The sequence below is a fragment of the Salmo trutta genome, chromosome 5 (genome assembly GCF_901001165.1).
Source record: "Salmo trutta chromosome 5, fSalTru1.1, whole genome shotgun sequence".
Lineage (NCBI taxonomy): Eukaryota > Metazoa > Chordata > Actinopteri > Salmoniformes > Salmonidae > Salmo > Salmo trutta.
This window is the reverse complement of record NC_042961.1, coordinates 5,321,348-5,349,115: the sequence shown is the minus strand read 5'-3', so window position 1 is coordinate 5,349,115 and position 27,768 is coordinate 5,321,348. Positions and strand designations below refer to the sequence as shown.

Here is a 27,768-nt window from a genome sequence, read left to right as displayed (position 1 = left end):
TCTCTCTCTCTCTCTCTCTCTCTCTCTCTCTCTCTCTCTCTCTCTCTTTCACACACATCCTGAAGAGAGGATGAACAAACAAACAAATACAGATTAAAATATGTCTGTATAGCAATTAGAAAAATGTCTGAATAGCAATTAGAAAGATGTCTGAATAGCAATCTATCCTCTCTCTAGAAGAAGGAAAGAATTTGTTGGGAAATAGGAAGGGGGGAAAGAGAGGGGAAAGGAGAGAAGGGGGTAGGGGGTTATGTAATTGAAACAAATCTCTTTACAGTGCTGCAGTGAGAAAATAAGAAATGACATGCTACTTCCATCTCCCCCTCTCTCTTTCTTCCTCTTTCTCTCCTTTGCTCCCTTTTTACCCTGGTAAAGGACTAGAAGGCAGGTGTCTCTTGTGATTCTCTCTCTCTCTCTCTCTCTCTCCCTTTGTTTCTTTTCTCAAGTCAAATCACTGAATCATCAAGATCAATTTTTTCCAATTAGTTGTGATTTCAAATTGCCTCTTTATATAAGAGGAACAAACCAGGCCAAAACATGTAACAAGTTCCAGTCAAGTACATTTTTGCTAACAAACAAGATAATATTAGCTTGTGTTATATCCCCCAAACAGGACCCCCACCCCTTGCCAAAACTCCCAGACAGACAGCCTAATTCTTCTCCTCCAAACACCCTCTAACCCCCTCTCCAGGTCCCCAGCCCGACACAGACAGGACGCTCCAGTGCCCTTTGACCTAATTCACTGTGGTCCCTGTCTGGGAGTGATGCCACCAGGGTTACCAGGGTTACTCAACCAGAACCACACAACAGGACAGGCCAGGGGTAGGATGGCGAATGTGTGAGAATTCTCAATCCCCAATTATAGGTTCTGGAAGCCAGAGGACAACATTTTTTAAATCTGTGAGCACTTTGTAATACTCTTACATGATCTTACAAGGTTTGTGCATGGAGTTGAGCCATAATAAATGAAGCCAAAGAAAGATGGCCGTTTGACTGTAAATCCTAAATCCAATAAAGCTGACCTTGAGTGAGAGACTTGAGAACTCTCAGACGACTGGTCGACCAAGGTTTTTTTTAGCCGGGGACAGCCCTACAAACTCTTCACTCTTTTTGTTCTGAGAGTTCTCAAGTCTCTCACTAAATTTTTTCCATATATTGACACATTCTATGTGTTTTAATCAAATCAACTATATTCACTGAACTTGTCTGATGCTTTAAGCACACGGTTTGATTAAATAATTAAGACACACAAATGACTAGAGGGAGTCCGACCAGCAATTGATTTGATTGTGCCGGGCCAGGCTCAGACTTGCTGCGCTGTGTTAAAGAAAAAGACAGCGAGTGACTGACAAGCACCCAATGTCTCTCTCTCCTCCCTGCTGCAGCGACCACCACAAAACATCAACGTTTTTATTGCGCTGTCCATGTTCATTGAAGCTGCAATATAATTACAGCCATTTCTGACTGAAAAGTTTTGTTACAGAAATCCCTCATTTGTTAAGGTAAACATCCCTTATTCCCTTAACCCTTGCTCTCGTTACGTGACACATGCATCACATATCCAAGATGGCGTAGCAGTCGGACGTGTGTTTGTCTTGTTCCGTGTTAATTAGTCTGTAAATAGTCTGTTTTTCGTTTTCACATATATATTTTAATCTCACTTTCCATCTACGAACTAAACATACTTTCCTGCAACCCGCCTCACCCAATGTGGTACGGATCTGCTATTTTGTTTTATACCTTATAACTGGAACCTCCATCAGCAGCTAGCCAGTAAACTACTAGCTACTAGTCATTGTTTGCCACTGCTAGCGGTCTTCATCTTTAGCTCGGACAATTACCTGCCAGTCTGCACAGCGCGATATCAACCCAGAGCATTTCGGACCGCTTTTCTCCACCACATCACCGGATTCCTGCCGCAAGCTTTGGACTATTACACTGGATCATCGCAGCTAGCTAGCTGCAACCGAGTGGCTACTGTTGGCTAACGTCTCTGTCCCGAAGCAAGCACCAGTTAGCCTTCAGCTAGCCTCGACCTAGGCCCATCTCCTGGCCAGCAGACGGCGTATACCAGCTAATTCTTGGGCTACAATACCACTTTTGCCAAGTGGCCTGGACCCTTTATTGTCGACACGGAGCCGCGCCGATCCATTACGACTGGTCTGCCGACGTAATCGTCCGATGTGGTTTCAACAGGCTTTTCCGTTGCGATGTCGCCGAAGACCCATCTGCTAGCCCCGGCCTGCTAGCTTTATGAACTCTGTGTTTCCCGCTCGCCTAGCATAGTAGCGACTACCGAACGGCTCCCTGACTCACCTATTGCTGCTCATTGGACCCTATGATCACTCGGCTACACAGCTGATGCCTGCTGGTCTGTTCATTAGCACTGTACCTAATTTAGTTTATCTGTTGGCCCCAGCCTCGAACTCAGGTCCTGTGTGTACCTAACTGACCCTCTCTGCCCATTCATCGCCATTTACCCATTGTTGTCTTAGCTCTCCCGACCAACACCTGTGATTGCTTTATGCCTATCTCTAATGTCAATATGTCTTGTCTACTGCTGTTTCAGTTAGTTATTATTGTTTTATTTCACTGTAGAGCCCCCAGTACCGCTCAACATGCCTTAAATAGCTATTTTGTCCCACCCCCCACGCATGCAGAGACCTCACCTGGCTTAACTGGTGCCTCCAGAGGTGCAACCTCCCTCATTGTCACTCAATGCCTAGGTTTACCTCCACTGTACTCACATCCTACCATACGCTTGTCTGTACACTATGCCCTGAATCTATTCTACCATGCCCAGAAATCTGCTCCTTTAAATCTCTGTCCCCAACGCAATAGACAACCAGTTTTATAGCCTTTAGGTGTACCCTTATCCTACTCCTCCTCTGCTCCTCTGGTGATGTAGAGGTTAATCCAGGCCCTGTATCCCCCAGTACTACACCTATTCCCCAGGCGCTCTCATTTGTTGACTTCTGTAACCGTAAGAGCCTTGGTTTCATGCATGTTAACATCAGAAGCCTCCTTCCTAAGTTTGTTTTATTCACTGCTTCAGCACAGCCCTCCAACCCTGATGTCCTAGCCTTGTCTGAATCCTGGCTTAGGAAGGCCACCAAAAATTTTGAAATTTCCATCCCCAACTACAACATTTTCCGTCAAGATAGAACTGCCAAAGGGGACGGAGTTGCAATCTACTGCAGAGATAGCCTGCAGAGTTCTGTCTTACTATCCAGGTCTGTGCCCAAACAGTTCGAGCTTCTACTTTTAAAATCCACCTTTCCATAAATAAGTCTCTCACTGTTGCCGCTTGTTATAGACTCCCCTCAGCCAACAGATGTGCCCTGGACACCATATGTGAATTGATTGCCCCCCATCTATCTTCAGAGTTCGTACTGTTAGGTGACCTAAACTGGGATATGCTTAGCACCCCGGCCATCCTACAATCTAAGCTAGGTGCCCTCAATCTCACACAAATTATCAAGGAACCTACCAGGTACAACCCTAAATCCGTAAACATGGGCACCCTCATAGGTATCATCCTGACCAACTTGCCCTCCAAATACACCTCTGCTGTCTTCAACCAGGATCTCAGCAATCACTGCCTCATTGCCTGCGTCCATAATGGGTCCGCGGTCAAATGACCACCCCTCATCACAGTCTAAAATACTTCAGCGAGCAGGCCTTTCTAATCGACCTGGCCAGGGAATCCTGGAAGGATATTGACATCATCCCGTCAGTAGAGGATGCCAGGTTGTTCTTTAAAAGTGCCTTCCACACCATCTTAAATAAGCATGCCCCATTCAAAAAATGTTGAACTAAGAACAGATATAGCCCTTGGTTCACTCCTGACTTGACTGACCTTGACCAGCACAAAAACATCCTGTGTCGTATTGCATTAGCATCGAATAGCCCCCGCGATATGCAACTTTTCAGGGAAGTCAGGAACCAATATAACCAGTCAGTTAGGAAAGCAAAGGCTAGCTTTTTCAAACAGAAATTTGCATCCTGTAGCACTAATTCCAAAAAGTTTTGGGACATTGTAAAGTCCATGGAGAATAAGAGCACCTCCTCCCAGCTGCTCACTGCACTGAGGCTAGGAAACACTGTCACCACCGATAAATCTACGATAATTGAGAATTTCAATAAGCATTTTTTTACGGCCGGCCATGCTTCCACCCGGCCATGCACCCCCCGCAGCAACCTGTACGAGTCCCCCCACCGCTTCTCCTTCACCCAAATCCAGATAGTTGATGTTCTGAAAGAGCTGCAAAATCTGGACACCTACAAATCAGCTGGGCTAGACAATCTGGACCTTCTCTTTCTAAAATTATCCGCCGCAATTGTTGCAACCCCTATTACTAGCCTGTTCAACCTCTCTTTCGTATCATCTGAGATCCCTAAAGATTTTAAAGCTGTCGCGGTCATCCCCCTCTTCAAAGGGGGAGACACTCTAGACCCAAACTGTTACAGACCTATATCCATCCTGTCCTGCCTTTCTAAAGTCTCCGAAAGCCAAGTTAACAAACAGATCACCGACCATTTCGAATCCAACTGTACCTTCTCCGCTATGCAATCTGGTTTCCGAGCTGGTCATGGGTGCACCTCAGCCACGCTCAAGGTCCTAAACGATATCATAACCGAGATTGATAAAAGACAGTACTGTGCAGCCATCTTCATCAACCTGGCCAAGACAACACTGCTCTGTATACATCTGGCCCTTCTTTGGACACTGTGTTAACAAACCTCCAAACGAGCTTCAATGCCATACAATACTCCTTCCGTGGCCTCCAACTGCTCTTAAATGCTAGTAAAACGAAATGCATGCTCTTTAACCTGTTGGGGATAGGGGGCAGTATTTGCACGGCCGGATAAAAAACGTACACGATTTAATCTGGTTACTACTCCTGCCCAGTAACTAGAATATGCATATAATTATTGGCTTTGGATAGAAAACACCCTAAAGTTTCTAAAACTGTTTGAATGGTGTCTGTGAGTATAACAGAACTCATATGGCAGGCAAAAACCTGAGAAGATTCCTTACAGGAAGTGGCCTGTCTGACAAGTTCTTGTTCTTCTTGGCTCTGTTTATTGAAAACTGAGGATCTTTGCTGTAACGTGACACTTCCTACGGCTCCCATAGGCTCTCAGAACCCGGGAAAAAGCTGAATGATGTAATTCCAGCCTCTGGCTGAAAAACATTAGCACGTTTGGATAGTGGCCGGTCAGAGTACCATCAGACTGAGGCTCGTGCATGAGGGGATCCCATGCTTTTATTTTCTCTCTCTTTGAACGTAAACACGCTTTGCCGGTCGGAATATTATCGCTTTTTTACGAGAAAAATGGCATAAAAATTGATTTTAAACAGCGGTTGACATGCTTCGAAGTACGGTAATGGAATATTTAGAATTTTTTTGTCACGAAATGCGTCGTGCGCGTCACCCTTCTTTACCATTCGGATAGTGTCTTGAACGCACGAACAAAACAGAGGATATTTGAACATAACTATGAATTATTTGGGACCAAACCAACATTTGTTATTGAAGTAGAAGTCCTGGGAGTGCATTCTGACGAAGAACACCAAAGGTAATAAAAATTTTCTTATAGTAAATCTGACTTTGGTGAGTGCTAAACTTGCTGGGTGTCTAAATAGCTAGCCCTGTGATGCCGGGCTATCTACTTAGAATATTGCAAAATGTGCTTTCACCGAAAAGCTATTTTAAAATCGGACATATAGAGTGCATAGAGGAGTTCTGTATCTATAATTCTTAAAATAATTGTTATGCTTTTTGTGAACGTTTATCGTGAGTAATTTAGTACATTTTTAGTAAATTCACCGGAAGTTTGCGGGGGGTATGCTAGTTCTGAATGTCACATGCTAATGTAAAAAGCTGGTTTTTGATATAAATATGAACTTGATTGAACAAAACATGCATGTATTGTATGACATAATGTCCTAGGTGTGTCATCTGATGAAGATCATCAAAGGTTAGTGCTGCATTTAGCTGTGGTTTTGTTTTTTGTGACATTATATGCTAGCTTGAAAAATGGGTGTCTGATTATTTCTGGCTGGGTGCTCTGCTGACATAATCTAATGTTTTGCTTTCGTTGTAAAGCCTTTTTGAAATCGGACAGTGTGGTTAGATTAACGAGAGTCTTGTCTTTAAAATGGTGTAAAATAATCATATGTTTGAGAAATTGAAGTAATAGCATTTCTAAGGTATTTGAATAACGCGCCACAGGATTCCACTGGCTGTTACGTAGGTGGGACGATTTCGTCCCGCCGACCCTAGAGAGGTTAACCGATCGCTGCCCGCACCCACCCGCCCGACTAGCATCACTACTCTGGACGGTTCTGACTTAGAATATGTGGACAACTACAAATACCTAGGTGACTGTAAACTCTCCTTCCAGACTCACATTAAGCATCTCCAATCCAAAGTTAAATCTAGAATTGGCTTCCTAATTCGCAACAAAGCCTCCTTCACTCATGCTGCCAAACATACCCTCGTAAAACTGACTATCCTACCGATCCTTGACTTCGGCGATGTCATTTACAAAATAGCCTCCAACACTCTACTCAGCAAACTGGATGTAGTCTGGCACAGTGCCATCCGTTTTGTCACGAAAGCCCCATATACTACCCACCACTACGACCTGTAACTAGAGTTGGCTGGCCCTCGGTACATATTCGTCGCCAAACTCACTGGCTCCAGGTCATCTATAAGTCTTTGCTAGGTAAAGCCCCGCCTTTTCTCAGCTCCCTGGTCACCATAGCAACACCAACCCGTAGCACGCGCTCCAGCAGGTATATTTCACTGGTCATCCCCAAAGTCAACACCTGCTTTGGCCGCCTTTCCTTCCAGTTCTCTGCTGCCAATGACTGGAACGAATTGCAAAAGTCACTGAAGCTGGAGACTTATATCTCCCTCACTAACTATAAGCATCAGCTGTCAGAGCAGCTTATCGATCACTGCACCTGTACACAGCCCATCTGTAAATAGTGGAGTCAATCACCACCTTCCAGAGACACCTGAAACCCCACCTCTTTAAGGAATACCTAGGATAGGATAAAGTAATCCTTCTAACCCCCCCCCCTTAAAAGATTTAGATGCACTATTGTAAAGTGGTTGTTCCACTGGATATCATAAGGTGAATGCACCAATTTGTAAGTCGCTCTGGATAAGAGCGTCTGCTAAATGACTTAAATGTAAATGTAAATGTAAATAGCACACCCAACTACCTCATCCCCATATTGCACCCCAGCATCTCTACTTGCACACCATCATCTGCACATCTATCACTCCAGTGTTAATGCTAAATTGTGATTATTTCGCCACTATGGCCTATTTATTGCTTTACCTCCCTAATCTTACTACATTTGCACACACTGTATATAGCTTTTTCTATTGTGTTATTGACTGTAAGTTTGTTTATCCCATGTGTAACTCTGTGTTGTTGTTTTTGTCGCACTGCTTTGCTTTATATTGGCCAGGTCGCAGTTGTAAATGAGAACTTGTTCTCAACTACCCTACCTGGTTAAATAAAGGTGAAGTAAATAAAATAAAAAAATAAAAAATCACATGACCAAAGACCTATTCGCACAGGACTAGTATCACTAGAGAACGTTGGTTATGCAATTATTACTCCAGAATGTCCCTTATTCCAAAGGACGATTCGGACGGCATTCGTGTTTCTTTAGATTTTTTTTCTAGGCGTGAAGATACAGTATTTCAGGTGTCCAGGTGTCCAAAATGTCCAGGTGATAGGGCCACACTGATAACTCAAGGTTCCCAAGTTTCTAAACCCTACCAAACCATATTTCCAATAGTGTGGCCAAAGTAATTGAATTGAGAAAGTGTGATCATAATCATTAGGATACTTTACCGATCCGCAGCACATCCTAAATGCCCCCACCCTCCTGCCTTCAGATGTGAGCTAAACAGTGCAAATGCACTTGAGATGCATTTTAAGGCTATGGATGAGAAAGTGAACTTGTCATTTCCAAACGTGTAGGTCAGCTGTATGCTTCTTTGCCACCTATTAGCAGCAAGGGTTGCATTAAATAGGCTCAATATTTTTTACTGAGGCATTTGGCAATATTCAATTAATACCCACAAAACATATAAGCAAAAGCATTCACTCTGAAAGTTGATAGGCTACATGTAGGTCATTCATATATATAGCTTATGATCAATTTATCGAATCAGTTATTGTTTTCTTGCGCAAACCGCGAGCAACACCTGTCAATCTCAGACATTTCTCTCAAAACACAGGGATGTCGATTCGCATGGGACTATTGCTATCAGACCTTGGAGTTCGCCAAAAAAAAGTTATTCTGGCTGGAATTGTTACTCTCCTGCCATGTAAAAATTACTGATACAGCAGATTCAGGTGGGACTAAAATTACAGATGTGGTGTTTTGTGCTCGTGCAGATAATTACATTACCTGATCTCCCCCAATAAAACTAACCCTGTCTGAATAGGCACAATAAGGCCTGACCTACAGTGCCTTGTAAAAGTATTCATCCCCCTTGGAGTTTTTCCTATTTTTTTGTATTACAACCTGTAATTTAAATGGATTTTTATTTGGATTTCATGCAATGGACATACTCAAAATAGTCCCAATTGGTGAAGTGAAATGAAAAAAATTACTTGTTTAAAAAAATTCAAAAAAAAATAACAAACGGAAAAGTGGTGGGTACATATGTATTTACCCCCTTTGCTATGAAGCCCCCAAATAAGATCTAGTGCAACCAATTACCTTCAGAAGTTACATAATAAGTGAAATAAAGTCCACCGGTGTTCAATCTAAGTGTCCTATGATCTGCCACATGCTCTCAGTATATATACACATGTTCTGAAAGGCCCCAGTGTCAGCACCACCAAGCAAGTGGCACCATGAAGACCAAGGAGCTCTCCAAACAGGTCAGGGACAAAGTTGTGGAGAAGTAGTTCAGGGTTGGGTTATAAAAATATATCTGAAACTTTATTTATTTATTAAAAAATTGAAAGAATATGGCACCCCAACAAACCTGCCAAGAGAGGGCTGTCCACCAAAACTCACGGACCAGGCAAGGAGGGCATTAATCAGAAAGGCAACAAATAGACCAAAGATAACCCTGAAGGAGCTGGAAAGCTCCACAGCAGAGATTGGAGTATCTGTACATAGGACCACTTTAACCTGTACACTCCACAGAACTGGGCTTTACGGAAGAGTGGCTAGAAAAAAACCATTGCTTAAAGAAAAAAATAAGCAAACATGTTTGGTGTTCGCCAAAAGGCATGTGGGAGACTCCCCAAACATGGAAGAAGGTACTCTGGTCAGATTAAACTAAAATGTAGCTTTTTCGCCATCAAGGAAAACGCTATGTCTGGCACAAACCCAACACCTCTCATCACCCTGAGGACACCATCCCCACAGTTAAGCATGGTGGTGGCAGCATCATGCTGTGGGGATGTTTTTCATCAGCAGGGACTGGGAAACTGGTCAGAATTGAAGGAATGATGGAGGGCGCTAAATACAGGGAAATTCTTGAGGGAAACCTGTTTCAATCTTCGAGAGATTTGAGACTGGGATGGAGGTTCACCTTCCAGCAGGACAATGACCCTAAGCATACTGCTAAAGCAACACTCGAGTGGTTTATGGGGAAACATTTAAATGCCTTGGAATGGCCTAGTCAAAGCCCAGACCTCAATCCAATTGAGAATCTGTGGTATGACTTAAAGATTGCTGTACATCAGCGGAACCCATCCAACTTGAAGGAGCTAGAGCAGTTTTGCCTTGAAGAATGGGCAAAAATCCCAGTGGCTAGATGTGCCAAGCTTATAGACACATACCCCAAGAGACTTGCAGCTGTAATTGCTGCAAAAGGTGGCTCTACAAAGTATTGACTTTGGGGAGGGGTGAATAGTTATGCACGCTCAAGTTTTCTGTTTTCTTTTGTCTTATTTCTTGTTTGTTTCACAAAAAAATATTTAGCATCTTCATCTATTTTGCATCTTCACCCCCCTAAAATCCATTTTAATTCCAGGTTGAAGGCAACAAAATAGGAAAAATGCCAAGAGGGTGAATACTTTCGCAAGCCACTGTATTAATTACAGTAATTTACTGTTCTCATTCTCGGAGTGGAAACGTTGTTTGCAGAATTCGCAACCTGCTCTAGTTGTGAGAAACAAGTTTTGGTTTATTTCATAACTATCACTTATGAGATGTGTCTTTTGTTTGGAGTGCTCCATGTGAACAACGAGCATGTGACTGGTTTGTCTGTCCTGATAAGGATAGGGAGTGTGCGTGCCTGAGTAAGCATAAAATACAAATAAACATCAACTTGATTACTTCTTTAGACAACGTGAAAATTACCTTGGAGATGGGGATGAATGGAGAGAGAGACAGAGAGAGAGAAAGAGAGAGGGGGAGAGAGAGTCGAAGAGAGAGCAAAAGAGAGAGAAGGAGAGAGAGAGAGAGAGAGAGAGAGAGAGAGAGGGAGAAAGAGAGGGAGAGACAGAGAGAGAGAGACAGAGAGAGAGTGAGAGAAAGAGAGACAGAGAGATGAGGGACAGTGTCTGACAGACCAATCAACCTGCACATGTCCTCTACTGTATGCTTATTGTTATTGTATAATGTATGGTTATTTTGACCCTTGGTTATTGCTGTTACTTTTGTCCCATTGATAATTTTGATTCTTAATATTTTCATATTGTAAATATCCAAAGTAAGCTTTGGCAATATGTACATTGTTATGTCATGCCAATAAAGCAAATTGAATTTAATTGAGAGTTAATTTTTATTGTTTATTTCACTTTGGTATATTATCTACTTCACTTGCTTTGTCAATGTTAGCTTATGTGTCCCATGCCAATAAAGCACTTGAATTGAATTGAGAAGAGCGAGAAAGATCCCATTTCTTTATCTCTCTGTGTGAGGATTATTTATGGTCCAATCAGACCAGCAGCGTTTCCAATTCTGATCCATACACTGTATTAAAACATTAAAACAGGCCTTGAGACTTTAGAACATAAAACAAATATATTTTTACAGTGTCACAACTTAACCCTATCTCGGCCCTCTCACTCCCCCATTCACTCTCTTTCTTTCCCTCATCCTGTGTCCTCTCTCACTTGCTCTCTCTGCCAGCAGCTTTCACTGATGTACTGTATCCTCTGTCACTTTCCATGCCTCTTCTTCTCTCTGCCCTTCTCTCTCTCTTTCTCTCTGCCCCTTCTCCCTCATTCTCTCTCGCTTTCTCTCTGCCTCCTCTCTCCCCCTCTCTCTCTCTCTTCCTCTCCCTCTGTGTGTGTTAGACATGATTTTTCCCCAGATGGTGAGACACTAAAACAACTGGGGATGGCATGAGAAACAGACCGTGAGTTTCCTGCCAAGACTCTGGGTATGAGAGGGAATGAGTAGGGTGTCAAATCAAAAAGCATCTTTTGACCAATGTGTAAAATAACGTGTTAATTGTGTAGACACTCCTCTAAGAAACCCCGTGGTCTACAGCTCATGTCTCTATCATCATCCGTTCCAAACCTATTGGAGTTTTTACCTTTGTAGCACTGAGCATACCGCAAGCTTTTTATTTTCAAAGCCTTTTACATTTATTTCAGCTCGTGTCATACTAACTTATCTATTTGCGACACGCGGAAACACCTTGGAAGACGACAACCACAAAATGTAAAATCCCCAAAAGTTTAGACGAGGAAGCTGCACCACTCTGTCAACAGAGCTCAGTGCTTATTATCAGGTGTATTAGGTTATGAAATACTCTGTCAACAAAGCTCAGTGCTTTATCAGATGTATTAGGTTATGAAATACTCTGTCAACAGAGCTCAGTGCTTATTATCAGGTGTATTAGGTTATGAAATACTCTGTCAACAGAGCTCAGTGCTTATTATCAGATGTATTATGTTATGAAATACTCTGTCAACAGAGCTCAGTGCTTATTATCAGATGTATTAGGTTATGAAATACTCTGTCAACAGAGCTCAGTGCTTATTATCAGATGTATTAGGTTATGAAATACTCTGTCAACAGAGCTCAGTGCTTATTATCAGATGTATTAGGTTATGAAATACTCTGTCAACAGAGCTCAGTGCTTATTATCAGATGTATTAGGTTATGAAATACTCTGTCAACAGAGCTCAGTGCTTATTATCAGATGTATTAGGTTATGAAATACTCTGTCAACAGAGCTCAGTGCTTTATCAGATGTATTAGGTTATGAAATACTCTGTCAACAGAGCTCAGTGCTTATTATCAGATGTATTAGGTTATGAAATACTCTGTCAACAGAGCTCAGTGCTTTATCAGATGTATTAGGTTATGAAATACTCTGTCAACAGAGCTCAGTGCTTTATCAGATCTATTAGGGGATGAAATACTCTGTCAACAGAGCTCAGTGCTTATTATCAGATGTATTAGGTTATGAAATACTCTGTCAACAGAGCTCAGTGCTTTATCAGATGTATTAGGTTATGAAATACTCTGTCAACAGAGCTCAGTGCTTATTATCAGATGTATTAGGTTATGAAATACTCTGTCAACAGAGCTCAGTGCTTTATCAGATGTATTAGGTTATGAAATACTCTGTCAACAGAGCTCAGTGCTTTATCAGATGTATTAGGTCATGAAATACTCTGTCAACAGAGCTCAGTGCTTATTATCAGATGTATTAGGTTATGAAATACTCTGTCAACAGAGCTCAGTGCTTATTATCAGATGTATTAGGTTATGAAATACTCTGTCAACAGAGCTCAGTGCTTTATCAGATGTATTAGGTTATGAAATACTCTGTCAACAGAGCTCAGTGCTTATTATCAGATGTATTAGGTCATGAAATACTCTGTCAACAGAGCTCAGTGCTTATTATCAGATGTATTAGGTTATGAAATACTCTGTCAACAGAGCTCAGTGCTTATTATCAGATGTATTAGGTTATGAAATACTCTGTCAACAGAGCTCAGTGCTTATTATCAGATGTATTAGGTTATGAAATACTCTGTCAACAGAGCTCAGTGCTTTATCAGATGTATTAGGTTATGAAATACTCTGTCAACAGAGCTCAGTGCTTATTATCAGATGTATTAGGTTATGAAATACTCTGTCAACAGAGCTCAGTGCTTTATCAGATGTATTAGGTTATGAAATACTCTGTCAACAGAGCTCAGTGCTTTATCAGATCTATTAGGGGATGAAATACTCTGTCAACAGAGCTCAGTGCTTATTATCAGATGTATTAGGTTATGAAATACTCTGTCAACAGAGCTCAGTGCTTTATCAGATGTATTAGGTTATGAAATACTCTGTCAACAGAGCTCAGTGCTTATTATCAGATGTATTAGGTTATGAAATACTCTGTCAACAGAGCTCAGTGCTTTATCAGATGTATTAGGTTATGAAATACTCTGTCAACAGAGCTCAGTGCTTATTATCAGATGTATTAGGTTATGAAATACTCTGTCAACAGAGCTCAGTGCTTTATCAGATGTATTAGGTTATGAAATACTCTGTCAACAGAGCTCAGTGCTTTATCAGATGTATTAGGTCATGAAATACTCTGTCAACAGAGCTCAGTGCTTATTATCAGATGTATTAGGTTATGAAATACTCTGTCAACAGAGCTCAGTGCTTATTATCAGATGTATTAGGTTATGAAATACTCTGTCAACAGAGCTCAGTGCTTTATCAGATGTATTAGGTTATGAAATACTCTGTCAACAGAGCTCAGTGCTTATTATCAGATGTATTAGGTCATGAAATACTCTGTCAACAGAGCTCAGTTCTTATTATCAGATGTATTAGGTTATGAAATACTCTGTCAACAGAGCTCAGTGCTTATTATCAGATGTATTAGGTCATGAAATACTCTGTCAACAGAGCTCAGTGCTTTATCAGATGTATTAGGTTATGAAATCTGACTTCTAGGATATAATGTTAATGATAGGTCAGAGAACGACCCCACTGAACCCTTCAGAACATGAAGAATCATATTTGTCTTGGTCAAATGAGTGAGTGAGTGAGTGAGTGAGTGAGTGAGTGAGTGGGTGTTTCCAAACAGGGTGATGCCAGTGGGGTTGGTTGGGGGATTCAGAAACTCCACACTGAAACAGCTGTGTAGTCAGAGGCAGACAGCAGCTCAGCACACTATTACCCAGCATTCCTGCTCCAGAGACTCACAGCAGTCTGAGGGAAGACAGCTGAAATGGCGACAGAATCCTGGAAATATGATGAGAAATATGGGAGATTTGTCCATAGCTTTTTGTCAATGATTAAAGACAATAAACACTTTGTAGCAAATCTCAAAAAGAAGGAATGTCAAGTAAATCATCTTATTCCCAAAGGGCACAGACGTCAATTCAATCTCTATTCCACGTTGGTTCAACAACGTTGATTAAACCATTGTGTGCCCAGTGGGTAGACAGACACTTTCCCACTGATATAAATAGAACAGACTTGACTGAGTAGGCCATGAAATTGACATTCTTTTCTAAGAGACAATAGCCTTTGAAACAGGGTAAAAATGGCGTCAGGTTCTGCATGTTTCCAGTATGTATGATTTGGCAACAACAGGGTTCAGATATGGCTGAAACGTAACATATTATACTAAATTAAGTGTCTCGGATTTATATACATACAGAAAAGGAAATGCTCTGAGACCAGGTTGCTGCGTCATGTGAGCTGAGCTTCTGATGTGTGACTGGAGTTGGAGACGATCTTTCTCTCCCACTAGCTTTGGTTTGTAGCAGAGTGACAGGGAGGCTCCAAGATGGCAGCTTGAGCCCACGCTAATCCCAGCTCTGCATACCAACTTTTGAAAGATAGTGAAAAGTGTATTATTTTGAACTAACCAATGAATGGATGATTTAAGATTTTTCAAAAATGTCACAGCGCACTGACAGAAAGACAAATCTTATCGCTACCTCCTCAGCTAGAAATGCTCAGGCGTCATCCAATGTCCTTATACTATACTGGCTGACAGACTCTATGACACTTACGGTGTCAGACAAGGATTTTCCGTTCATTGCCTATAACCCCAAGCAAACCTCCAGCTTCCAAGAAAGACATTTTTGAACTGGGCCTTGATGCCGCTGCCAATAACAATGTTATCGCCACACTTTCCAGGCTCATCAATACCAGGTCTGATGTCATAGAGTAAATGGTCGGCGACAACGCAATGAAAATCGAGGGCTTAAAAAAAACAGTTGACTTTGCATGCATGAAAATCAACGATGTTAAGAAGGTTGCCCACATCAAAAATCGTGTCGAAAAAGAGGAGGGAAACATGGACTTGTGTCAAAGAAGAATCGCAGAACTTGTAAACTACTCCAGACGGTGGAATCTGAGACTGTATGGCGTTCCCCAAGGCAGATGGGGAGAACGTGCGGCAAAAGACCCTCAAAGTCTGCCAAGCTGTCCTACCTGAGGAGAAGGCTAAGATAGCAGATGTTGTCGACACTGTGTATTGCCTCGGCACGAGAAGGCAGGGTGACTCCAAGCCCAGAGGTGTCATTCTCCAGTTCACATCACGGATTTACAGGGATGCCACTTGGAAAGCAGCAAAGAAATCTACCTTCCTACACGTCAACAACCTGTGGTTTGCTGAAGACCTCTCGAAAGCAGACAGAGAAAGGAGAGAGAAACTGTGGCCAGCTGTGGAAAAAGCACGAAAAGAGGGGAAAGCGGCTTACTTCATCGGAGGGCACGCTTTCATCAACGGATCCGAAATCAGCCTTCCCCTTTGAGGACTATCATAGACTGTGCCTGATGGACACAAAGGCTACTTAGATAAGCTACCTCTGATTTGAGCAGATCTCACTCCGGGCTCTAAGGTGATTTAACTTTCATTCTAACTGCACCGGACTACTGGAGTAATGGATATTTATTATTAGATTTTTCTCTCACCTTTGCTATTTTTACCTGCAGTATAGGCAGTGAGCAAGCTCTTTGTTGTTTAGCTCGTAGTACTTTCTGGAGATCTCAGTGGGGAAATGATTCATGGCTCTCTCATGGTTCTGAACGCTCTGCTGGAGATATCGCTCTAAAGAATCATTTCAATGGAAGTATTTTGCACTCCGACTGGGTCACTTTCTTTGTCTTGTTATCAACATCATTATTATTATTACCAACATTTATGGGTTTAATTCCAAACTTTACTTGAATCTTTGGAAAAGCTTATTCTCCATTGGCTAACCAAGTTCCCTGATGCTTTACTTATAGTAGGTGGGGATTTTAATATTTCTCCTAATGATTTAATTGATAGATGGCCTCTGGGACAGTCCACTTCTATGAATACAAGTTTGTGGCAGTTTATGGAAAGGTTTGCTATTATAGATATTTGGAGAGTAAAGTTTCCTAATGACAAGTCTTTCACATGTAGTAATAAGGCACGCTCCAGACAATCACCATAGATTTTTGGCTGGTGTCTAAATGTTTTGATAAACAGGGTATTTCTGTTAACATCCTGGCCACTCCCTTAACTGATCATAGAGATATTTATATTGACATTAAACTGTTTATCTCTGATAATGGCCCTTACTCATCATAGAGATATTTATATTGACATTAAACTGTTTATCTCTGATAATGGCCCTTACTGATCATAGAGACATTTATATTGACATTACACTGTTTATCTCTGATAATGGCCTTGGCAGAACATCCTATTGGAAGCTTAATAGCTGAATATTAAAACATGAGTTGGTCAAGATGGAGATAAACAATTTAATTACACACTTCTGGAACAAAGCTATAAATTACAATTCATACAGTAATAACTGGGAGCTTTTAAAACATGAGGTTGGAAAATATTTGTAAAAATATGGGAGTATTTTTGCCATTTATTACAAATATAATTCTCTTGGGAGGTAATACAGAGCTGAAGAAGAAAGTGTAATTACAAAGATCACCTCTCTTGTTCAAAAGCCTGTTGAAAGTCTCTCAGAAGAGGACAAATCTGTTCTGTTTGACCTACAACACAAGCTGTGTATATGTACATATGAACTGAAAGCAGAGGGAGCCTTTGTCAGATCTAGGAAGAAGGGGCTAGAGGAGGGTGAACAAAATTCATCTTATCTTTTCAGGTTAGAAAAATACCTCTAAAAATAATACAATTCAACAATTAAATATTAATGGTCTCATCACAGATGCTCCCAAATGAATCTCTATCGTTAGTTGCAACTTCTACAGGAATTGATATATTTCTAAGTATTGTGAGGCGTCCTCAACTCTTTTTTTGACTCTCTGGGGGATATGAAATCAATTGGGGACGTTGATGGGGAACTGTGAGATGACCCTATTATAGTTGAAGAGATCATTTATTCTATTCAACAACTTAAACATAATATGTCTTCTGGGACTGATGGTATACCTGCTGAGGTTGACAAAACTTTTTCTCAACAGTTAACCCCATTTCTGTTGGAGGTCTTTTCTGAAGCATCGCAAATAATGCTCTCCCTCCCAGTTTGACTCAAGGTCTGATTACATTCATCCCTAAGCCCAAGAAAGACTTGTTTCTTCTCGATAATTGCCGTCCAATCTGTCTGCTCAATAATAACTACAAAATATTAGCCTCAATATTTGCAAAAAGATTGAAGGCAGTATTGGACTCAACTATAGAAGAGAACCAATCTGGCTTCACATTCATGAGGAATAGACATATCAAATGAAATCAAATTTTATTGGTCACATACAGTTGAAGTCGGAAGTTTACATACACTTAGGTTGGAGTCATTAAAACTCGTTTTTCAACCACTCCACAAATTTCTTGTTAACAAACTATAGTTTTGGTAAGTCGGTTAGGACATCTACTTTGTGCATGACACAAGTAATTTTTCCAACAATTGTTTACAGACAGATTATTTCACTTATAATTCACTGTATCACAATTCCAGTGGGTCATAAGTTTACATACCCTAAGTTGACTGTGCCTTTAAACAGCTTGGAAAGTTCCAGAAAATGATGTCATGGCTTTAGAAGCTTCATATAGGCTAATTGACATCATTTGAATTAATTGGAGGTGTACCTGTGGATGTATTTCAAGGCCTACCTTCAAACTCAGTGCCTCTTTGCTTGACATCATGGGAAAATCAAAAGAAATCAGCCAAGACCACATAAAAAATTGTAGACCTCCACAAGTCTGGTTCATCCTTGGGAGAAATTTCCAAACGCCTGAAGGTACCACGTTCATCTGTACAAACAATAGTACGCAAGTATAAACACCATGGGACAGCGCATCCGTCATACCGCTCAGGAAGGAGACGCATTCTGTCTACTAGAGATGAATATACTTTGATGCGAAAAGTGCAAATCAATCCCAGAACAACAGCAAAGGACCTCGTGAAGATGCTGGAGGAAACTGATACAAAATTATCTATATCCACAGTAAAATGAGTCCTATATCGACATAACCTGAAAGGCCTCTCGGTTTGCAACTGCACATGGGGACAAAGATCATACTTTTTGAGAAATGTCCTCTGGTCTGATGAAACAAAAATAGAACTGTTTGGCCATAATGACCATCGTTATGTATGGAGGAAAAAGGGGGAGGCTTGCAAGCTGAAGAACACCATCCCAACTGTGAAGCACGAGGGTGGTAGCATCATGTTGTGGGGGTGCTTTGCAGCAGCAGGGACTGGTGCACTTCCCAAAATAGATGTCATCATGAGGATGGAAAATTATGTGGATATATTGAAGCAACATCTCAAGACAACTTCCGGCGCCGACAAAGATGGCCGCCTCGCTTCGCGTTCCTAGGAAACTATGCAGTATTTAGCTTTTTTATGTGTTATTTCTTACATTGTTACCCCAGGAAATCTTAGGTTTTACTACATACAGGTGGGAGGAACTATTGGATATAAGAGCAACGTCAACTCACCAACATTACGACCAGGAATACGACTTTCCCGAAGCGGATCCTCTGTTTGGTCCACCACCCAGGACAGTGGATCGGATCCCAGCCGGCGAGCCAAAACAACGGCGCCGCATTAGAAGGGACATACTACTCGCCAATGTCCAGTCTCTTGACAACAAGGTAGACGAAATCCGAGCAAGGGTAGCATTCCAGAGAGACATCCGAGACTGTAACGTTCTTTGTTTCACGGAAACATGGCTCACTCGAGACACGCTATCAGAGTCGGTACAGCCACCTGGTTTCTTCACGCATCGCACCGACAGAAACAAACATCTCTCTGGGAAGAAGAAGGCCGGGGGTGTATGCCTTATGATTAACGAGACGTGGTGTGATCATAACAACATACAGGAACTCAAGTCATTTTGTTCACCTGACTTGTTCACCCGTCGTGGTATCATCTTGAGAGGGAATATGCACGGCTGTGACTGTAACTGAAGATAATTATCTTGGGAGGTAATACGGTCTGCATTTGATTGTGAGGTATTCTAGGTCACCACCCATATGTATATACTGTATTCTATCCTATTCCACTGTATCTTAGTCTATGCCGCTCTGACATTGCTCGCCCAAATATTGATATATTCTTCATTCCATTCCTTTACTTTAGATGTGTGTATTGTTGTGAAATTGTTAGATATTACTTGTTAGATATTACTGCACTGTTGGAGTTAGAAACACAAGCATTTTGCAACACCCGCAATAACATCGGCTAAACACGTATGTGACAAATAACATTTGATTTGATTTGAAAATGTGTTCATCCTTGCTCCCTCAGAACAAGAGATCTATACGTGCTTTATTTCAAAGGGATATTGTATCTATTCCTTATGTCACAACTTACTGGAATACATTTGTCAAGAATATCTGTTGGAAAAAAGTCTGGTTATAACTACACAAATACCTGCTTGTTAACAAGGTCAAAGAGGTCTCTTTCAGAATGATCTATAAGTGTTACCCTGCAAATCATTACCTGAAGAAACTAAAAAAAAATACATTAACATTCATTTTACTTTTTGTGTTGAGCATCCAGAAACAGTTTTGCATGTATTTTGGCATTGCCTACATGTAAAGAAATTAAGGCAAGATATTAATAGTTTTATAATTGTTAATATTCTTGATGATTTTTATTATTGTTTATTGGAGAATGTGCTGCTCGGTTTCCTTAACTATAATAAGGATAAAGAAAAATAATTTTACCTCATCAATCTAATTGTGCTAATGGAAATTCCATATTCATAAATGTAAATTCACTAATAAAAAAACACTCTTACATGTTTTCTATAAGGAATTTGAGCAGTACATTAAGACCAATATACATTTTTCTAATAAGAAAGCTGTTAAAACATTCAATACCTGTGTCTTTTAAGGTCTTTGTATAATCTGTCATTTGTTGCACTCCCTATCCCCTCATTGTCTGTTTGTATACTTATTGTATGTATACTGGTGTTTCTGCAACAAAAACAAAAAACAAAATATATATATATATATATATTAAGGACTTATATGTAGGACTCTATAAGCCTATTTAGAAACTTGAGGGATAAACAACATTTTATGCAGAACAGGATCAATCGATTCCATGAACACAATTTGAAAACATTGTTGACAGTTTAGTTCCATTCAAGAAACTCACCTCTCAATCTAATTCTTGCAGAGAACGTCCGAGGAACGACGATTTCCAGATGTGTCTTGGTTGAAATAAGTAAGTTATTTCCTTGATATAGCTTTAAACTGTACAAATCCGGTCTCTGTTCGTTGATAGGTCTATTTCATATACATTTTTCCTTCTTTCACGAGAAGAAACTCAGGCTTCCCCACCTCATGCTTCTCACTCTTCCTCTTGTGTCTGTCCCAAACACGTGGAAATTTCCGCTTGGAAAATAAACAGATTTGCTTCAGGCTCGACTCGCGCTCGTCCAGTCCCGTTCTCTCTTTCTGTTCTCTCACGCGCACCGTATCCCAGCCCCCACCGCCCGGTCCGCGTGCGTGCAAACGTTCAGCACCACCCGCAGACAGAGGGAAACGAATGGAGCATCGCGGGTGAACTTGCTCCTCTTGTCGGGGCTCGACCGTTTATCTGAAGCGACAAGGTTTATGACCGGTGAGGGGAGGAGGGGACCAGAGAGCGTTCGTAGGGGGTATTCTGACGGCCGGTATCCCGTTGCTTGACGCAAATAATCCCTTTTTACATACTTTTACTGTCGACCACTTTGCTTCAAAGTTCATGTGTCCTTTGTCATATAAATCGTGTATAATCTAGCGCTTGTGTTAACATAGATCAAATCGTGGTGTGTAAAATGTCCCACTTGGCTGGTCTCACTGTCTGAGATCTCTTTAGTCAGACACTTGAGTCAGAGGATCCTAACTGGGGGAGAAACCCTTTGAGTCACACAGGATATTCCAAGGGACATCCTATCCCCTCACTAACTAACCTGTAGAAACGCCATTTTTCATTCCTCTAAGCACTACACTACCTGTCCGACAGCTTTGAAACAAGGAGCTGTTATTGTGTCTGAATGGGTTCATTATCAGGGATGTGTCAAGTCTATAACATGACTAATGCCTGAGACCCTGGTCACTGTTGATCTCTAACTCTGATTCACGTCAATTTCAATTCAAGGGGCTTTATTGGCATTTTAAATGTCATATTATGTCTATATACAGTGTTGTAATGATGTGCAAATAGTTAAAGTACAAAAGGAAAAAATAAATATAACTTTCTCTCAATTCAAGTCAATTCAAAGGGCTTTATTGGCATGGGAAACATATGTTTACATTACCAAAGCAAGTGAAATAGATAATAAACAAAAGTGACAATCTATCAAAGATTAACAGTGAACATTACACTAACAAGTTTCAAAGGAATATACAGGTAATATTATGGCTATGTACAGTGTTATACTGATGTGCAAATAGTTCAAAAGGGAACACAAGGGAAAATAAATAAACATAAATATGGGTTGCATTGACAATGGTGTTTGTTCTTCACTGGTTGCCCTTTTCGTGTGGCAACAGGTCACAAATCTTGCTGCTATGATTGCACACTGTGGTATTTCACTCAATAGATATGGGAGTTTATCAAAATTGGATTTGTTTTCGAATTCTTCGTGAGACTGTGTGATCTGAGGGAAATATGTGTCTCTAATATGGTCATACATTTCGCAGGAGGTTAGGAAGTGCAACTCCGTTTCCATCTCATTTTGTGGGCAGTGTGCATATAGCCTGCCTCTCTCAATAGCAAGACCATGCTCACTGAGTCTGTACGTAGTCAAAGCGTTCCTTAATTTTGGGTCAATCACTGGTCAGGTATTCTGCCACTGTGTACTCTCTGTTTAGGGCCAAATAGCAATCCAGCTTGCTGTTTTTTTTGTTAATTCTTTCCAATGTGTCAAGTAATTATCTTTTTGTTTTCTCATAATTTGTTTGGGTCTAATTGTGTTGCTGTCATGGGGCTCTGTGGGGTCTGTTTGTGTTTGTGAACAGAGCCCCAGGACCAGCTTGCTTAGGGGACTCTTCTCTCTGTTGGTGATGGCTTTGCTATGGAAGGTTTGGGAATCGTTTCCCCTTAGGTGGTTGTAGAATTTAACGGGTCTTTTCTGGATTTTGATCATTAGCGGGTATCGGCCTAATTCTGCTCTGCATGCATTATTTGGTGTTTTACATTGTACACGGAGGATATTTTTGCTGAATTCTGCATGCAGAGTCTCAATTTGGTGTTTGTCCCATTTTGTGAATTATTGGTTGGTGAGCGGATCCTAGACCTCACAACCATAAAGGGCAATGGGTTCTATAGCTGATTCAAGTATTGTTTTAGCCAGATCCTAATTGGTATGTCGGATTTTATGTTCCTTTTGATGGCATAGAAGGCCCTTCTTGCCTTGTCTCTCAGATAGTTCACAGCTTTGTGGTGCTGATGTTTAGGCCAAGGTATGTATAGTTTGTGTGCTGTAGGGCAATGGTGTCTAGATGGAATTTGTATTTGTAGTCCTGGCGACTGGACCTTTTTTGGAACATGATTATTTTGGTCTTACTGAGATTTACTGTCAGGGCCCAGGTCTGGCAGAATCTGTGCAGGAGATCTAGGAGCTGCTGTAGGCCCTCCTTGGTTGGAGACAGAAGCATCAGATCATCAGCAAACAGTAGACATTTGACTTCAGATTCTAGTAGGCTGAGGCTGGGTGCTGCAGACGTTTCTGGTTTCCTTGCCAATTCGTTGATATATATGTTGAAGAGGGTGGGGCTTAAGCTGCATCCCTGTCTCACCCCTGGCCCTGTGGGAAGAAATCTGTCTGTTCTTTTGTCTATTTTAACCATACACTTGTTGTTTGTGTACATGGATTTTTATAATGTTGCATGTTTGTCCCCCAACACCACTTTCCATCAATTTGTATAGCCAAATTGATGGAAAGGATTTTTTTGAAATGAACAAAGCATAAGACTTTGCCTTTGTTTTGGTTTGTTTGTTTGTCAATTAGGGTGTCCAGGTTGAATACGTGGTCTGTCATATAATAATTTTGTAAAAAGCCAATTTGACATTTGCTCAGTACATTCTTTTCACTGAAACTGCGGTTAATGATAATGCAGAAGATTTCCCCAAGGTTGCTGTTGACCTATATCCCACAGTAGTTATTGGGGTCAAATTTGTCTCCCCTTTTGTGGATTGGGGTGATCAGTCCTTGGTTCCAAATATTGGGGAAGATGCCAGAGCTAAGGATGATGTTAAAGTTTTAGTATAGCCAATTGGAATTTGTTGTCTGTATATTTTATAATTTAATTTAGGATACCATCAACACCACAAGCCTTTTTGAGTTGGAGGGTTTTTATTTTGTCATGTAGTTCATTCAAGGTAATTGGAGAATCCAGTGGGTTCTGGTAGTCTTTAATAGTTGATTCTAAGATTTGTATTTGATCATGTAGATGTTTTTGCTCTTTGTTCTTTGTTATAGAGCCACAAAGATTGGAGAAGTGGTTTACCCATACCTCTCCATTTTGGATAGATAATTCTTTGTGTTGTTGTTTGTTTAGTGTTTTCCAATTTTCCCAGAAGTGGTTAGAGTCTATGGATTCTTCAATTACATTGAGCTGATTTCTGACGTGCTGTTCCTTCTTTTTCCATAGTATATTTCTCTCTCTCATTTATACACCTCTCTGATCACCCTCACCCTCTTCTTCTTCTTCCCTTCCTCACCCCTCCTCCTCTTCTCCCCTTCCTCACCCACCACCTCCTTATAATCCTCACCTCTCTCTCCCCCTTTCCCCTCTCCTCTCCATGCACCTCTCTTACCCTCTCATCTCCCACCTCTCTCGTTCCTCTCCTCCTCCACCCTCCTCTCTTCCATCATTCCCATGGATCATTTCATCCAGGGTTTTAACCACAGTACTGCTAATAGAATTCACAGCAGATGGAGTGCAGCCGCTGCATTCTCCCCAATGGCGTCTCTGTGCATTCTACTTCATTAGGCTAGGGTGATGAGGCCAGGGCAGACAGACTGAGATCCTGTCTGTGTCCAAATTACACCCTATTCCTTATGTAGTGCACTACGTTTGACCAGGGCCCATATGGCTTTGGTCAAAAGTAGTGCACTAAATAGGGACTAGGTTGTCATGTGGGAAGCAATCTAAGTGCGTATTCACAGGACTGACGATGAGGGTTGCGAGCAGGACTGTTCCGTTTTGAACCTCAGCAGTTATGGTTTTTAAACTGTTCATTTATTCATCTGTGATTCTGCCAATGCGCATAGCATATATTTTCTGCTGCATTTGCAGTTACAGAGTGTGTGTGTGTGTGTGTGTGTCTGTGTGTGTGTGTACATGTCCACCCGTGTGCATGTGTGTTTGTGCGTGTGCACCAACTAAAACAAGTTATTGCCTTGGGCAGTCACTTGGACTTGTGTAAGAGTGCGTATATTTGATCATATAGCTTGGGGCTCAGTTCCATACAGCACTTAGTGGGGCAGCGTCTCATTTTGACCTATACTCAGTCCTCTGCTGCTGAGGTTGTATGTTGTGGTTGTAATGGGACTGTGACAATACACTGAATAGATTCTGTTGAACGAAATGTAAATGTGGTATGCACAATTTGCATATTTTCTCCAGTGACTGGAGACCTACTCTATCCCAATGACTGCCTGGCCGGCGGCTGTAGCTGCTGTACCGTATGGACTGGCTGTGTGTGTGTGTGTGTGTGTGTGTGTGTGTGTGTGTGTGTGTGTGTGTGTGTGTGTGTGTGTGTGTGTGTGTGTGTGTGTGTGTGTGTGTGTGTGTGTGTGTGTGTGTGTGTGTGTGTGTGTGCGTGCGTGCGTCTACAGTATGTGATGTGTATGCCCTGTGGCAGTTTTGTGAACAGGCATGGGGGTCTGTGTGTGTGTGTGTGTGTGTGTGTGTGTGTGTGTGTGTGTGTGTGTGTGTGTGTGTGTGTGTGTGTGTACAGTATGTGATGTGTATGGAGAACAGGCGTGGGGGTCTGCATAGGGGGTACACTGAGGGACAAACTAAAAGTCACAGCTGAGAGACTCTTTTAATAGTGACTAAAAGAAGAGAGAGAGATTGGACATATTTAAAGACCAAACAAATCCTTTTAATGAACGATAATATTATGAGAATATTGTTCCATTTTCTTATAATATGGTGATAGCTAACCCTCCAGCATGTACTGGACCTTCATGTATCCACCTCTTTCAGATCTGTGAACACACATGGCATATATCCTCTAGTGGAAGGAACAAGGGACCGAGTCAGATGAAATTGGCCTCTCATATCGTATGATCCACACGTTCTCTGCCTTAATGCAGGGCATACACTACACGTTATTGCCATACCAAACACATTTTCATGATCTGGGGGAAATACTATGAACTTGGGCTAGGATTAGTAAGCCGGGACTCGCGTAGTTTGACCGGGTCAAGGTCACACCGATGATGGCTGTTCTGTTGTCCAGACCCCTTGTCGGATGTCCCTATAATCCTCTGACATGTCAGACATTTTGGTCGTGCATCTTGTAGTATGAGCAGTGCTACAAAGTGATTGGGTAAGGACTGCTGCCAGTAGCCAATGAGCACTCAGCATGTTAGACCAAAACAATGATGGTGAAGAGGAAAGAAACAACAACAGAAAACACATAATCTTTGGGGAAAACGTGGCTGCCTTTTCAATTGGTGGAGTTCATTTTACATGGCCTGGTGCTGCGGATGGGTGGAGTTTGCTCATTATAAACCATTCCATTAATCCTTAAGCATCATTGACACCCACCCGGGGCACCGGGCCATGCAAAATGAACTCCACTGTGTCCTACCATGACAGAAACCAAAAAGATAATTTCATATAATCCACATTCTGTGCCTCAGTCTCTTTTGTGAGGTTTCTGAACATAATAACTAATAAAGCATCTCACTATTTGTGTGTCTTCATTTTTTCCCTGCGACAACTGAGAAACGCAGAGCAGGATAAACTAGAGAATCACAGTGTAATGTGAGTACCCACGTTCTGAGGTTGAGGATGGGCAGAATGAAAGATTTGGGAAAAGGAAATCGGGAAATGTTGTTAAGATTTTTGAAGTCGTGTAGTGTATGCCCAGCATAAGGGTCTTCATCCATTTGACCTGGGTCTAGATCTGCTCGTCACCTGACCTTTGACTCTGTTACTGTAGCTCTTCTGTCTACAACGGTAAACTAGTTCCTGCATCACAGAGAGATTCTGAAATTCCCAAGAGCAGAGAAGACTTCTACATTCTGTTGTTTTCAGTCCAACATTCACAAGATGAACTCAAATGAACCATTGAAAATATGTAGTAGATGTGCAAATGCCTTCTTCCCAAGTCAAGTGTTATTTTATTCAAGTATAAGTAACGAGCTACAATGTTACATAACTTGAGTATACAGTACTTCATGCTGTTCAATGTACGTTTAATTCACCATGGGAAAATGACATTATTACATAACCTAAACAATGAAGACTGGAATGTGGTTGCTACACATCAAAACAACCCCAAAAACATAACAAAGAAAAAATAAACTATGTGATCGTCCTATAGGCTCATTAACCATTAACCATGTATCCAATTAGACTGTCAGTTCTTCTCTTGACAGTTCCTGGTCAGAGTGGTGTGTGTGTGTGTGCATACAAGTGTGTAAATATGTGTGTGTGTTTGTGTGTGTGTGTTCATGCGTAGTGTGTGTGTTCAGACCCTTTGCTATGAGACGCAAAATTGAGCTCAGGTGCATCCCGTTTGCATTGATCCTTCTTGAGATGTTTCTACAACTTGATTGGAGTTCACCTGTAGTAAATTCAATTGATTGGACATGATTTAGAAAGGCACACCTGTCTATATAAGGTCCCACAGTTGACAGTTCATATCAGAGAAAAAAACAAGACATGAGGTCGAAGGAATTTTCCTTAGAGCTCAGAGACAGGATTGTGTCAAGGCACAGATCTGGGGAAGGGTACCAAAATATTTCTGCAGCATTGAAGGTCCCCAAAAACACAGTGGTCTCCATCGTTCTTAAATGGAAGAAGATTGGAACCACCAAGACTCTGCCTTGAGCTGGCCTCCCGGCCAAATGGAGCAATCATGGGAGAAGCGCCTTGGTCAGGAAGGTGACCAAGAATCCGATGGTCACTCTGACAGAGCTCCAGAGTTCCTCTGTGGAGATGGGAGAACCTTCCAGAACCTTCCATGTGTGTGTCGGGGAGTTATTTGCATATTTCAGATCATTGGGGAGCATCACAGCGTGAAACAAGCATTCTCACCCTCATGCAGCACTAGGCTCATACAATATTGAATCTTTTGTCCACTGCAGATTCTCTGCATGGCTGGGAATAGAATAGAAGGGAGAGAACTGGGGCAGAAAACTATTAACTCCATTCT

At 41.5% G+C, this 27,768-nt stretch overlaps 1 protein-coding gene across 3 annotated transcripts in view; it reads right to left on the bottom strand.

The window, feature by feature from the left end:
- Positions 1-21,034, bottom strand: part of LOC115193550 (leucine zipper putative tumor suppressor 2 homolog) — an 88,420-nt gene extending 67,386 nt beyond the window's left edge. For 2 of the 3 annotated variants that reach the window (XM_029752274.1, XM_029752272.1), the window contains exon 1: positions 20,539-21,034. The gene's annotated coding sequence lies outside the window, so the exon portion shown is untranslated. Of the gene's footprint in view, positions 1-20,258; positions 20,355-20,538 lie in introns of all 3 variants that reach the window. The other variant, XM_029752275.1, reaches the window with a different exon arrangement.
- Between the last annotated feature and the right edge of the window lie 6,734 nt (positions 21,035-27,768).